At 44.3% G+C, this 13,594-nt stretch overlaps 1 protein-coding gene and 1 pseudogene across 6 annotated transcripts in view; one reads left to right on the top strand and one right to left on the bottom strand.

Annotated features, from left to right (window-relative positions):
• Nucleotides 1–4,393: 4,393 nt before the first annotated feature.
• LOC140613563 (small kinetochore-associated protein pseudogene) lies at nucleotides 4,394–9,257 on the bottom strand (annotated as a pseudogene).
• Nucleotides 9,258–9,833: 576 nt separating this feature from the next.
• Nucleotides 9,834–13,594, top strand: part of CELF1 (CUGBP Elav-like family member 1) — a 93,848-nt gene continuing 90,087 nt past the window's right edge. For 2 of the 6 annotated variants that reach the window (XM_072790778.1, XM_072790771.1), the window contains exon 1: nucleotides 9,853–9,988. The gene's annotated coding sequence lies outside the window, so the exon portion shown is untranslated. Of the gene's footprint in view, nucleotides 9,989–13,594 lie in introns of all 6 variants that reach the window. The other 4 variants (XM_072790787.1, XM_072790781.1, XM_072790780.1 and 1 more) reach the window with 4 other exon arrangements.

Below are 13,594 nucleotides of genomic sequence, written 5' to 3'. Positions count from 1 at the left end.
TCTGAGTAGAAGCTCTTTCTCTTCATCCTCCCACTAACTGGGAACATCTTCCCTAATCTGTTGAGGGAGAAAGAAATAAAATTCTATTTTGTTTTAACTATTTACTTTAGGTCTAATTGTTACAGTAGGTTTTTTTTAAAAAATTATTTATTCATGAGAGACACAGAGAGACAGAGACACAGGCAGAGGGAGAAGCAGGCTCCATGCAGGGAGCCAGACATGAGACTGGATCCCTGGTCTCCAGGATCATGCCCTGGGCTGAAGGCAGCTCTAAACTGCTGAGCCACACAGGGTACCCCTAATTGTTACAGTAGTTTGATTTAATCCTAGCTAATAGTACATTAGCCAGTTATAATGCAAAGCCCAAATCTTTTTTTGATTATATCAAAATATACATTTTATAAAATATGCTTGTGGCTCCTGGGTGGCTCAGTCAATTAAGCATCTGCCTTTAGCTCATGTCATGATCGTGGGGTCCTGGGATCAAGCCCCAAGTTGAGCTCCCTGCTCAGCAAGGAATCTGCTTGTTCTTCTCCTTCTGCCTCTCCCCCGGCTCATTCTCTCTCTCTCTCTCTCAAATAAATAAGATCTTTTTAAAAATAAGCCATCTTAACCATTTTTAAGTATATTGTTCATTAGCATGAAGCATACTGACATTGTTGCCCAACCATTACCACCCCCCTCTCTCTCTCTCTCTCTCTCTCTCTCTCTCTCTTTTTTAACCACCCCCTATCTCAAGAACTTTTTTCATCTTCCCAAACTGAAACTTTGTACCTATAAAAAAACTCCCCATGGGTTGCCTGGCTGGCTCAGTCTGTGTCTGATTCCTGATCTTTTTTTTTTTTTTTAAGATTTTATTTATTCATGAGAGACAGAGAGAGAGACAGAGAGAGGCAGAGGCATAGACAGAAGGAGAAGCAGGCTCCATTCATGGAGCCTGATGTGGGACTCAATCCCAGGTCTCCAGGATCATGCCCTGAGTCAAAGGCAGATGCTCAACCACTGAGCCACCCGGGTGTCCCTGATTCTTGATCTTAACAGTTGTGAATTTAAGCTCCATACTGGGTGTAGAGATTATATAAAAAGTAAATTAATTAAGGGGCACCTGGGTGGCTCAGTTGGTTACCTTTGGCTCAGGTCATGATTTCCAGATCCTGAGATCAAGCCCCACATTGGGCTCCTTGCTCAGCGAGGAGACTGTTTCTTCCTCTCTATTTGCTCCTTCCCCTGTTCCTGCATATAACCTCTTCATTCCTCATTTTATTTATTTATTTTTCCTCATTTTATTTTTTAAGATTTTATTTATTTATTAATGAGAGACACACACACAGAGAGAGAGAGAGAGAGGGGTAGAGACACAGGCAGAGGGAGAAGCAGGCTCCATGCAGGGAGCCTGACATGGGACTTGATCCTGGATCTCCAGGATCAGGCCCTGGGCTGAAGGTGGCACTAAACTGCTGAGCCACCTGGGCTGCCCTACAATTCTTTTTTAAGAAACCATTCTATACAATATTCAGTGCTCGTCATAGTGTACTATTTTTTAAAGATTTTCTCTTTTTTAAAGATTTTATTTATTTATTCATGACAGACACAGAGAGAGAGGCAGAGACATAGGCAAAGGGAGAAGCAGGCTCTCTGTGGGGAGCCTGATGTAGTATTCTATCCCAGGATCCCAGGATCCCAACCTGAGCGAAAGGCAGACATTCAACCACTAAGCCACCCAGGCACCCCTAAGATTTTATTTTTAAGTAATTTTTATACCCAACATGGGGCTCAAACTCAAAACCCAAAGAGGAAGAGTCACATCCTCTACTGACTGACCCAGCCAGGTGCCCCTCATCATCAGTGTACTCAATCCTCTTTATCTCACTTCTCTCCACCCAACTTGCCTCTGGCAACTGCCACTTTGTTCTCTATATTTAAATGTCTGGGGTTCTTTGGTCTATTTTTCCTTTATTGGTTCATTTATTTCGTTTCTTAAATTCCACATATGAGTGAAATCATTTGTCCTTCTCTGATTTATTTCGCTTAGTATTTTACCCTCTAGGTCCATCCATGTTGTTGCAGATGGCAAGATCTCATTCTTTTTTATGGCTGAATAATATATATGTATATACCACATCTTCTTTATCCATTCATCTATGGATGGACACTTGGGTTGCTTCTGTATCTTGAGTATTATAAATAATGCTGCAATAAACATAGGGGTGCATGTATCTTTTCAAATTAGTGTTTTCATTGGGTAAATACTCAGTAGTGGAATTACTACTGAGTAATATATAGTGATTCTATTTTTAGTTTTTTGAGGAACCTCCATTCTGTTTTCTACAGAGACTGCACCAATTTGCATTTCTACCAACAGTGCACCAGGGTTCCTTTTTCTCACCAACCCTTGCTGCTATTTCTTGTGTTTTTTATTTTAGCCATTTTGACAGGTGTGAGGTGATATCTCATCATGGTTTTGGTTTGCATTTCCTTGATGATGAGTGATAATGAACATATTTTCATGTGTCTGTTGGCTGCTACCATCCTACTTTCTGTTTCTGTAATCTTTTTTTTTTTAAAGATTTTATTTATTTATTCACAAGAGACACACAGAGAGAGGCAGAGACACAGGAAGAGGGAGGAGAAGCAGGCCCTATACAGAGACTTGATCCGGGGACTCTGGGATCAGGCCCTGAGCCAAAAGCAGTGCTCAACCACTTAGCCACCCAGCCGTCCCCCATTTCTGTAATCTTAACTAGATACCTCACATAAGTGAAATCATGTAGCATTTGTCCTTTTGTGACTGGCTTATTTGTGAGTTAGGATAATGTCCTCAAAATTCGTCTATGTTGGGGATCCCTGGGTGGTTTAGTGGTTTAGCGCCTGCCTTCGGCACAGGGCATGATCCTGGAGTCCCAGGATTGAGTCCCATGTCAGGCTACTTGTATGGAGCCTGCTTCTCCCTCTGCCTATGTCTCTTCCTTTCTCTCTCTCTGTCTCTCATGAATAAATAAATAAAATTTTTAAAAAAATCGTCTATGTTGTATCAGGTGTCAGGATCTTCCTTTTTAAGGCTGAATAATATTGCACTATATATAGATATATATCTATATATATCTATATATATCACATGTTGCTTATCCATCCATCCACTGATGGATACTTGCATTGGGTGATGCACAATTCTTTTTTTTTTTTTTTTAAGTTTATTTAAGTAATCTCTACACCCAAGAGGGGCTCGAACTCACAACCCCAAGATTGAGAGTTCCATGCTCCTCTGAGCCAGCGGACCCCAGCTCTTGATGCCCAACTCTTAACTAGCTTGGGCAACACAGGTGATGTACTGACTCCTATAACAAACCTCAGAAAGGGCAAGTGAGCAAATGGCAACAGTCCAGGAACTCAAATGCCATCAAGATTTTTTGTATCTCAAAAAAAAAAAAAAAAAAAAAGATTTTTTGTCTCTCATTATTCCTTCCCAGGCCCACATCTCCCCATATTTTACCTCCTACAATAAACAACTTCCCTTTCTTTAGTTATTAACAACACAAAAGAATTGAATATACATGTATTTCCTTGAAACAAAACTGGGAATTTTGTAACTGGCTTTTTAATACTTAATTGTGTATTTTTAACATCTTTCCATGTCAGCTTATATTTTTTCTTTTTTTTTTAGGATTTTATTTTTATGTAATCTCTACTCCTAACATGGGGCTTTGAACTTACAACCCCGAGGTCAAGAGTGACATGCTCCACCAACTGAGCCAGCCAGATGCTCCTATATAGCGTTTTAATAGCTTTTGATATACCAACGTGTAATTGTACTATAATTTTTTCATTGCTCAATGTTATAATCTAAATAGTTATAGAATATTTACTTTTAAAAAAGCATTTTACATATATATGTACATATATAAGCAGAAGTGGTGTCTGGGTGACTCAGTCAGTTGAGCATGTTCCTTTGGCTCAGGTCATGGTCCTGGGGTCCTGGGATGGAGCCCTGCATCCAGCTCCCTGTTTAGCAGGGAGTCTGCTTCTCTCTCTCCCTCTGCCCCTTTCTCTTGCTCTTGCTCTCACTCACTCTCTCTTCCTCAAATGAAAAAATAAAAAATCTTTAAAGGAAAAAAATTTAAAACTATTTATTTATTTAAAAGATTTATTTATTTATGATAGACAGAGAGAGAGAGAGAGAGAGAGAGAGAGGCACAGACACAGGAGGAGAGAGAAGCAGGCTTCATGCCGGGAGCCTGATGTGGGACTCGATCCCAGGACTCCAGGATTGTGCCCTGGGCCAAAGGCAGGCGCCAAACTGCTGAGCCACCCAGGGATCCCCCCCCAAAATTTAAAAAATTTTAAATTAAAAAATAAAAAAATCAGAAGTGATTTTTAAAAAATATTTCATTTATTTGAGAGAGAGAGCACAAGCAAGGGGAGCAGCAGAAGGAGAGGGGGAAGCAGGCTCCCCACTGAGCAGAGAGCCCCAAGTGGGGCTCAAACCCAGGACCTTGAGATCATGACCTGAGCTGAAGGCAGATGCGTAACCCACCGAGCCACTCAGGTGCCCCTAGCAGAAGTTATTTAAGTGAAAATCTCCCAGGTGCATTGTTTCAGGTCGGTATTATTGCTATCTATACCTTCACTCCCATTTATAAAGCCACTTCAACTAACTTCAAGTTCATAAATATACAATGAGGTCAGAGCCCAACCAGGATGGGACAGAATGTGTCCCAAGTTAGAAGGGGACAGCGTGTCTCCTCAGTGAGGGCTCCTGTAGAGCACCAGTGCTCTATCGTACAATTAATATTCTCTTTCCCTACATCTGACTGGGTCTTCTGGCTGTGGCTGGGTTTGTCTCCCGATTTTTTTTTTTTAATTTATTCGAAAGATAGAGGCAGAGACGCAGTCAGAGGGAGAAGCAGGCTCCATGCAGGGAGCCCAACATGGGACTCGATCCGGGGTCTCCAGCATCACGCCCTGGGCTGAAGGTGGCGCTAAACCTCTAAGCCACTTGGGCTGCCCTGTGTCCTTATTCTTAAAGCATGCTGCTTTGTTGCCTAGGACATTGATCCAAGCTTCCAGGCCCCTCAAGTACATATGCTTGAGATTCACGATAGCTGACCCATCTGAAGGTTGGAAAGGCTTGCTCAAAGGTGGAACCTCCATTCCAGCATAAACCATCCTGAATTCTACTGCAGAACGGTTTTTCTTCTGGGGATGGTGAATCCTAGAGCATGGCCAACAAGCAGATGTTCCAAGTGGCTTCCTCTGAGACTTTCTCCCCAACAGGGAGCCATCTGGCCACTTGCTTTTTATCACATTTCTAATAGCTGCTCCATTTCCTCAAGGGCTGTTGTAAAATCATTTACTTGACTGTTATATAAAATCTGCTGTTCTATGATCCGGGCCCTCTCTTCTTTCATCTTCAACATTACTTTCAAGGCCTGGAACTGCTCCATCTGTTTTTTGGCTGTTTCTTTAAAAAGCTTCAACTTATCTTGCAAAGTTTCTAACAGCAACATAGAGCCCATGTGATGTGTGTGGGTTCTTGCTTGCCGTGATGCCAGGGGTCTCATTGCCTAAAATTGCCTTGCCCAACTGTGGTACTGCCACATTTCCAGCAGCCCCACCTTTTGGGTCAAGTACTTCAGTTCTTCCTGAGTTTCAGTCAACTTCAGTCAACTATAGGCAACTGCTTGGGGACAGCCTCTAGGAGCCGATTCTTAGCTTTGGGATCCTTTTCTAATTCTGCTTATTCAATGCTTTGCAGCTCTTTCTGACCTTCCTCCTGATGGCAGTGTCTGTGGCTTCCACCTGTCCATTCTCTTATTTCAGCTTGGTGACTTTAAAAAAAAAGATTTTATTTATTTATTTGACTAGGAAGGAGAGAGAGCAAGCCAGAGAGCACAAGCTGGGGGAACAGCAGAGGAAATGGGAGAATCAGGCTCTCTGCCAATCAGGGAGTATCTGTGGTTGAGTGTCTGCCTTCAGCACAGGACATGATCCTGGGGTCCAGGATTGAGTCCCGCACTGGGCTCCCTGCAAGGAGCCTGTATCTCCCTCTGCCTATGTCTCTGCCTCTCTCTCTGTCTCTCATAAATCAATCAATCAATCAATCAATCAATCTTAAAAAACAAAGAATTATTTAAAAATAAAGTTAAAATCCTCCCTACAGTAAAATGTCACTATATCCTACCAGAATGACTAAAATTAAAAGAACAATGCCAAGTGGCTGTGAGGATTCAGAGCACTGTTAATTTTTTTCAGATTTCTTTTTCTTTTTTAGAAAGGGAGATAAGTGGGGTGCAGAGGGAGAGGGAGAGAATCTTAAGCAGGCTCTGCACCCAGCGCCGAGTCCAACACGGAACCCAGTGCAGGACTTGTCTCAATCTTGAGAGCTAAAATCAACAGTGGGACATTTAACTGAGTCACCCAGGTGCCCCTTAAGTTTTTATTTTTTTAAATTAATCTCTACCCCCAACATGAGGCTCCAACTGACAACTCCAAGATCAAGAGTCAATGCTCTAGGGGCAGCCTGGGTGGCTCAGCGGTTTAGCGCCGCCTTCGGCTCTGGGTGTGATCCTGGAGACCTGGGATCGAGTCCCACGCCGGGCTCCCTGCATGGAGCCTGCTTCTCCCTCTGCCTGTGTCTCTGCCTCTCTCTGTGTGTCTCTTATGAATAAATAAATAAAATCTTTTAAAAAAATCTTAATTGATTTAGAAGATAACAAATGAAATAGGGGTACCTGGCTGGTTCAGAGATCATGGGTAGTTCCTTAACAAGTGGTACTTCTTCTTCGCCAATGGGAGTTTAAGTCAAGAGACAGATAAAATAGGGAAAAGTTTCTGGTTGCCTTTCAAGAAATATCTGTTGAGGGGCACCTGAGTGGCTCAGTTGGTTAAGGATTTGCCTTTGGCTTAGGCCATGATCCCAGAGTCTTGAGATCAGGCTGCTTCTGGCTCCCTGCAAAGCAGGGAGCTTGCTTCTCCCTCTCCTTCTGCCCCTCCCACTGCCTCTCAGGCTCTCTCTCTCTCTGCTCTCTCTCAAAAAAATTTTTAAAAAATCTATTGAATCAGACACTATGACAAAAATCTGGAGAGACAAGAGAATAAGAAAATGGGTGTGATCCCTACTTTCATCTAACACATGGGTAGGTTCCAGGAAGCTTCTGAAGCCTAAGGAATTCATTCTGTTTTTTCATACCCAGCACCTAGATATGCTTATTTAATGAATTCAACAGTAGTTTTTTTTTTTTAATTTTTTTTTAATTTTTATTTATTTATGATAGAGAGAGAGAGAGAGAGAGAGAGAGAGAGAGAGAGAGGCAGAGACACAGGCAGAGGGAGAAGCAGGCTCCATGCACCGGGAGCCCGACATGGGATTCGATCCCGGGTCTCCAGGATCACGCCCTGGGCCAAAGGCAGGCGCTAAACCGCTGCGCCACCCAGGGATCCCTCAACAGTAGTTATTGATGGAGGAGGTGATGGGGATGAAGATGGTCAAAAGGTACAAACTTTCAGTTATAAGTACTAAGGAAGGATATAATACACAACATGAGGACTACAGTTAACACTGTGGTATGGTATATGGGAAAGTTGTTAAAGGATTATATTCTAAGAATTCTCATCACAGGAAGAAAATTTTTTTTGGTATCTATTGTGGGTAGCCATTTCACAGTATCTGTAAGTCAAATTAAAAAACCAATATTTAGGCAGCCCCGGTGGCACAGCGGTTTAGCACTGCCTGCAGCCCGGGGTGTGATCCTGGAGACCTGGGATCAAGTCCCACATCAGGCTCCCTGCATGGAGCCTGCTTCTCCCTCTGCCTGTGTCTCTGCCTCTCACTGTGTCTCTATGAATAAATAAATAAAATCTTAAAAAAAAATTATTGAACACTTATTATGGGTAGGCATTATTGTAGGCCCTGAGGATATAAAACAGACAAAATCCCTATCCCTGTAGAATTTACCTTCTAATTAGAGAAGACTACAAATAAAGTAAGTAAGGTATGAAGTACAAAATATACTGTTAGATGGTGATTAGTGATTTGGCTAAAAACAAAGCAGGAGGGGCACCTGGATGGTTCAGTGGTTGAGTGTATGCCTTTGGCTCAGGTCATGATCCTGGGGTCCTGGGATCGAGTATTGCATTAGGCTCCCCAGAGGGAGCCTGCTCCCCGCCTGCCTATATCTCATCTCCACCTCTCTCTGTGTGTCTCTCATGAATAAATAAAAATAAAATCTTAAAAAAAAAGGCTGGAAAGGGGGATTAGAAGCATGGATGTATGTGTATATTTTATTATTTCTGTCTTTCTGTACGTGTATTTGCATGTAATTTTAAATGAGGTGGTCAGCGAAGACCCAACTACCAAGGTGACATTTACATCAAGACCCGAAGGAGGTAAGGAAGTGAGTCATGTGCATATTTGGATAATTCTGTGGCCTACAAAGATAGTCTCTGTTTACAGTGTTTGTAGACTCTATGGCAGTTGGGAGAGAAATATAAAATTAATTGTGGTAATGTATGTAGCAACATTCTATGAGTTGCAATGATCTATAAATATAGGATGCTTTCAGTAAATTACACAAAATTGTTAACAAGATCAGCATCACATATTAGCATTATCAATGTATATAAAATGAGAAACTATACAGTGCAATTAGGGAATATGATAATGCACAATTTAGAGGCTAATTGTTCTGGTCTATATGGTACCAGAAAAACTGATTAGATTTTCCTCTCACAAGGAGGAAAGAGGTGTTTCCAACACATGGGAAAACCTTTGAGGCTTCAAGTTGGGAGTCTGGTTTTTTTTTTTTTTTTTTGTGGTAAGGTAGAGTATAATCAGTATTTGTGGATATAGGAATTATTTGCCTAGGGAAGCCAGATGATGTTATAGAGAAATCATTTGGAAACCCACGAGTTATTTGCCTGTTGCTGGGGCCAAAAGGTCCCAAAACTAAGTCTTCTTTTTTTTTTTTAATGTGTATTTCTTTGTCATTCTAAAGTGTAGAACCTGCATTATTAGCCTTTTTAAACAAACAAACAAACAAACAAACAACAAACAGTTGTAGTTTGAATTTCACCTAGATCTTGGGATTTCTGAGTCACTCTGAAGGAGGTCTTTCGGGACCTAACATGGGTTGTTTAAAACATTTTTTCGGGGGGGAGAAGCAGGTTAGGACCGGGCAATCGGTCTCTTCATAAGAACCCTTAGGAGCTTCCTGGCGCTGCAGGGATTTTTTGCAAAATTGTGCGTTCACACAGCGGATCATCCCGCTAGAAAGCACTCCCCTAACTCTGAAAGCTTGCAATATACACTCACGTTCCGCATCTCAGCAAAGGAAGAAGGCCGGGCTCCTGTTGCTCGTCTGTCGGGGCACAAGGAGGGTGTGTCATGCGCCCAACGCTGGCCGAGCACCATTCCATTCACTCATTCATTCATCCATCAAATATTTTATTACGCGCATAATTCAGTGCCAAGCCGTCGTCGCCCACCAGGTGATCCGGGACGCCTGCGGGTACGGTGCGGGGAGCCGAGGACTTCGGATTCTCTGGCCGAGTCTTCCCACCCTTTCCGTCGGTGGAGCTCCGAGACAAAGAGGAGCGCTCCTGCAGCTCCCCGGGGCTGGAGGGTTTCGCCCGCAGCCCCGGGGGCTTCGGCGCGGCTGCTTCTCCACTCCCCAGCCCGAGGGGGCGCTGCAGCGCCGCGCGCCCCGCTCGCCCCTGCGCCGCGCTCCGCTCGGCTCGGCGCTGCTGGCGGCACCGCGGTGGTACGTTCCCCCTCGCCGCCCTCCCCCTTCTGCTCCTCCTCGGCCCTCCCCGCCGGTGGTAGGTGCCGGAAGTGCCGCCATTTTGGGTGTTCTGCTCTGGCGGCAGCGGCGGCAGCGGCGGCGGGACGCGGAGGCTCCCCCGGGACTCGGCCTCAGCAGCGAGGCGGCGGCGGCGGCGGCTGCGGAGGCGCAGGCAGCAGCTGAGGCAGCGGCGGGCTCAGGTGCAGCCGCTGGTGAGTGCGGCGCCCGCGGGTTAACGGGCCGCGGGTGGGAGGGAGGGAGAGAGGGAGGGAGAGGAGGCAGGAGGGAGGCGCCGCGGGGCGGGTCCGGTCCTGGCGGCCGCGGGTCACAGGGCCCTTCGGGCGCGGCCGCTCCCGGCTCCCCGCGCCCCGGGGGCAGGTCGGCGATCTCCTCCCGCGTGTCGGGGCCCTCGGCTCCCCGGGTCCCGCCGCGCTCGTCCGGCGCGTGCCCCCGCGCCCAGGGAGACCCGCCCTCCTCGTGGCCTGGCCCCCGCTCCCCGCGCCCTTTGCCTTCACCCTCCGGGTCCCCGAGGGCTCCGTTCCCCGCCCTGGGGTAGTTCCGTCCTCCTTTTTTTTTTTTTTTCCGGCCGCCGTGCCAGATCCAGGCTGTCTGCCCGGGACACCCCTTCCTTCCTCCTGACGTCCCACGTGTTCTTGGTGTTGACCCCCGGAGGGGGGCTCGGGACCCCGGCCTTTGGGAGGGCGGTGCGCCTCCTCCGGAGCCTCGAGAGCCCCCCGGTTCCCCGCCCCGAGCCACTAGGGCCTTGGCTCGCCCTCCCCCCACATCAGGTGCTCACCCAGTCGTGGCCTAGTAGCAGGGCTGGGATCTCGCACCCGAGAGCGCCGAGAGCACACTGAAGAGCTTTTTCTGTTTTTTTTTGTGTGTTTTTTTGCTTTTTTGTTTTTCCTCTAGGGACCTGGCTTTGGATTTAAAGCCGGTGGTGTCTTGGTGGCGGTCTTTGGGGCAGGATGTTGTTTTAATCCTTAAGACTGTGACAGCACGGGATCTAAGGAGCTTCTCGTGGGTTCAGGCTCATCCTCATCCTCCTCCTCCTCACGGTTGAGGGGAAGGTGGTGAGATTTTGGTCGGAGCCCGTTTCAGCAAAATGGAATCTTTTTCTCTCCGGCGGAGTTAATGCTGCACTTTTATGACCCCCGAGTCGGAAGGCTGTATAACAGTTTCTCAATAGCGGCGGTGCTTTACAGTGTCTGCAGTGTAAGAGGTTACAGATACTCAGTGAATCCTTTACAAGAACTTCATCTTTTAAAAGTTTTTGATTCTCTGTGGATTGTGGAGAGGCTTTAATTGTATTCTCTCGCCTTTTTCCACAAGTGTTGGGTTGGCTCTTCCTCAAGTGTGGCGTCTCTTCTGGTGCTGTGCAAGTTCGGCTCCTCCTTAACATTCTCCACATAGACGCGCATAGGGTTTCTTTCTGTTTGAACGTTAGTGAGTCCACCCGGAAGATCACAACCATAGCGTGCAGAAAACTACTGCCGGGACCTCCCCCTCCCCATGCTAGTTTTATACTCTTCTAGTTTTACTTTACAATATGTGGTTTCTCGATTATGAATTAGCTAAGATTGAAGCATTGCCTGCCGTTAGTAAAGCAGAGCTGGAGCTTTCAGCTGTTGCTTTAACCAGGAAGTTTGTGGTTCCCCCCAGTGGTTTTTTTTTTTTTTTTTTTCTTTTTTCCCTCTTGACTCTCCACCACCTGTTTCCATTAAGAATGGCTCTTGGCCCAGAGCATAGGTCTCAACTTTTTTTCCAATCATTCATTCTTGTGCTCGGGGTTTTCTCATCCTAAGATGGTATCTAGGCTTACAATCCATTAGCATGTAGGGCTATTAGAGATGAGAGATCTTTCCCAACTCTTTTGCTTTTCAGATGAGGAAACTGAGGCTCCAGGGATTAAGTGACTTACCCAAAGTTACATAGCAACTATTCTTAGAATAGTCATGTCGTAATTTTTTGTTGTTTTTTTTTTAAGAAAGTATCAGGAGCAATAATGCAAATTGCCTTTTACGATTTGATGGAATGGGAAGGCCCCTGGGCTTGAAGTTTATAAAAGGCCTGGTAATCCTTGCTTTGTTGGTTGCTAGCAGTACAACCTTGATCAAATCACTTAACTGTTCTGAGCCTCAGTTTATTCTCATCAGCAAAATGGAGGAAATAGTGTCTATCTCTTGGGTGCTAATTCACCTTCAGTGCAGTACATGTGAGACTGCCTGTGGTGTAAGAGGAGGAAAGATTTTTTTTTTTTTTTTTTTTTGCGGACAGATTTTTGAGGCAGAATGTTTATTTTTCTAAAGATGTCCACCTAATTTTCTTACTACAGAAGCTAAGATTAATTATAAAAAATACAGAAAAGAAATGAAGAAATTCACCATTAGTCCCATCACTCATAAATGACTGTTCTTGGTACTAGATAGATGTTTATTATTTTAACAAAATAAGCTTTTCTTACAGTTTTGTGAATTTAAGATTTAATAGTATATGAGAGACATAGTTTAACAAACATTTAATTTATTATTTTTTTAAACAAATACATTTTATTTTATTTTTTATTTTTTTTATTTTTTTTAAACAACAAATACATTTTAAATGGTGCTGTGGATTTAATAGCTCCAACACATGTAAGGTGGGACAGTGGATTCCAGCACTGGCACAGAAAAAGTTGCTTGCTTATTTATTTTTAAGATTTTATTTTTTTGAGAGAGAGAAAATGTGTGCGTGGGCAGGAGGAAGAGCAGAGGGAGAGGGACAAGCAGACTCTTAGCATGGAGTCGGATGCTGGGCTCAGTCTCATGACCCTGAGATCACCACCTGAGCCGAAACCAAGAGATGGATGCTTAACCGACTGAGCCACCCAGGTGCCCAGAAAAGTTGCTCTTTTAAACATATGCTGGGATGGAAGAAGAGAAGGAAAGGAAGGGCAGTGATCTAACATTTATCATATATTTACCACGAAAAAAAATTTTTTTTTTCCCCATGAAAATTTGGGTTCTCCTGCTAAATAAATGTAGGTGGTGAGTATCCTGAATTCTCTCTTTTCCCATGACTGCCACTGCAGCTTCTTTTAACTTAATTTTCTTGTAAGACTGGACCTAGTAAAGAAGGAGGGGACGTTAGAAGGTGATGGTTTGCCTTGGAAAGGAAGAGAAGAGCTGTCACGTGGAGGCCCTGGTGAAGAAGTTGGGAGAAGTAGGATCATAGTCACCTCTGTGCTCAAGGCTCAGGGTACTTTGGACAAATTGCTCTTTTTAAGCCATGGAATCATAGGATTTGGGTAAGCTATTTCCGTAGCTTTCTGTTGTTGTTTTTTTTTAAAGATTTTATTTGTTTATTCATGGGAGACAGAGGCAGAGAGAGAGGCAGAGACACAGGCAGAGGGTGAAGCAGGCTCCACGCAGGGAGCCCGATGTGGGACTCAATCCCGAGTCTCCAGGATCACGCCCCAAAGGCAGGCACTAAACTGCTGAGCCACCCAGGGATCCCTTTATTATTTTTTTTAAACAGCTTTATTGAGATATAATTCACCTACCATACAATTTAGTGAGTATTGATCTATTATTAATTTTAAAAAATTGTAAAGGCAGCTCTTTATGCCCATGGGTCCTGTCCTTGTGCTTTAATAAAATCACTATTTTTGCACCCCACAAAAAATAAATATAGTAAAATACATGTAACAAAAATTTGCTATTTTAGCCATTTTTTATATTTCCTTTTTTTTTTTTTTTTTTTTTTTAGATTTTATTTATTTATTCATGAGAGACACACGGAGAGAGGCAGACAGAGGCAGAGGGAGAAGCAGGTTCCAT

Source organism: Canis lupus, chromosome 21 (assembly GCF_048164855.1).
Source record: "Canis lupus baileyi chromosome 21, mCanLup2.hap1, whole genome shotgun sequence".
Lineage (NCBI taxonomy): Eukaryota > Metazoa > Chordata > Mammalia > Carnivora > Canidae > Canis > Canis lupus.
The sequence above is the reverse complement of the archived record's forward strand: the minus strand, read 5'-3'. Positions and strand labels throughout refer to the sequence as shown.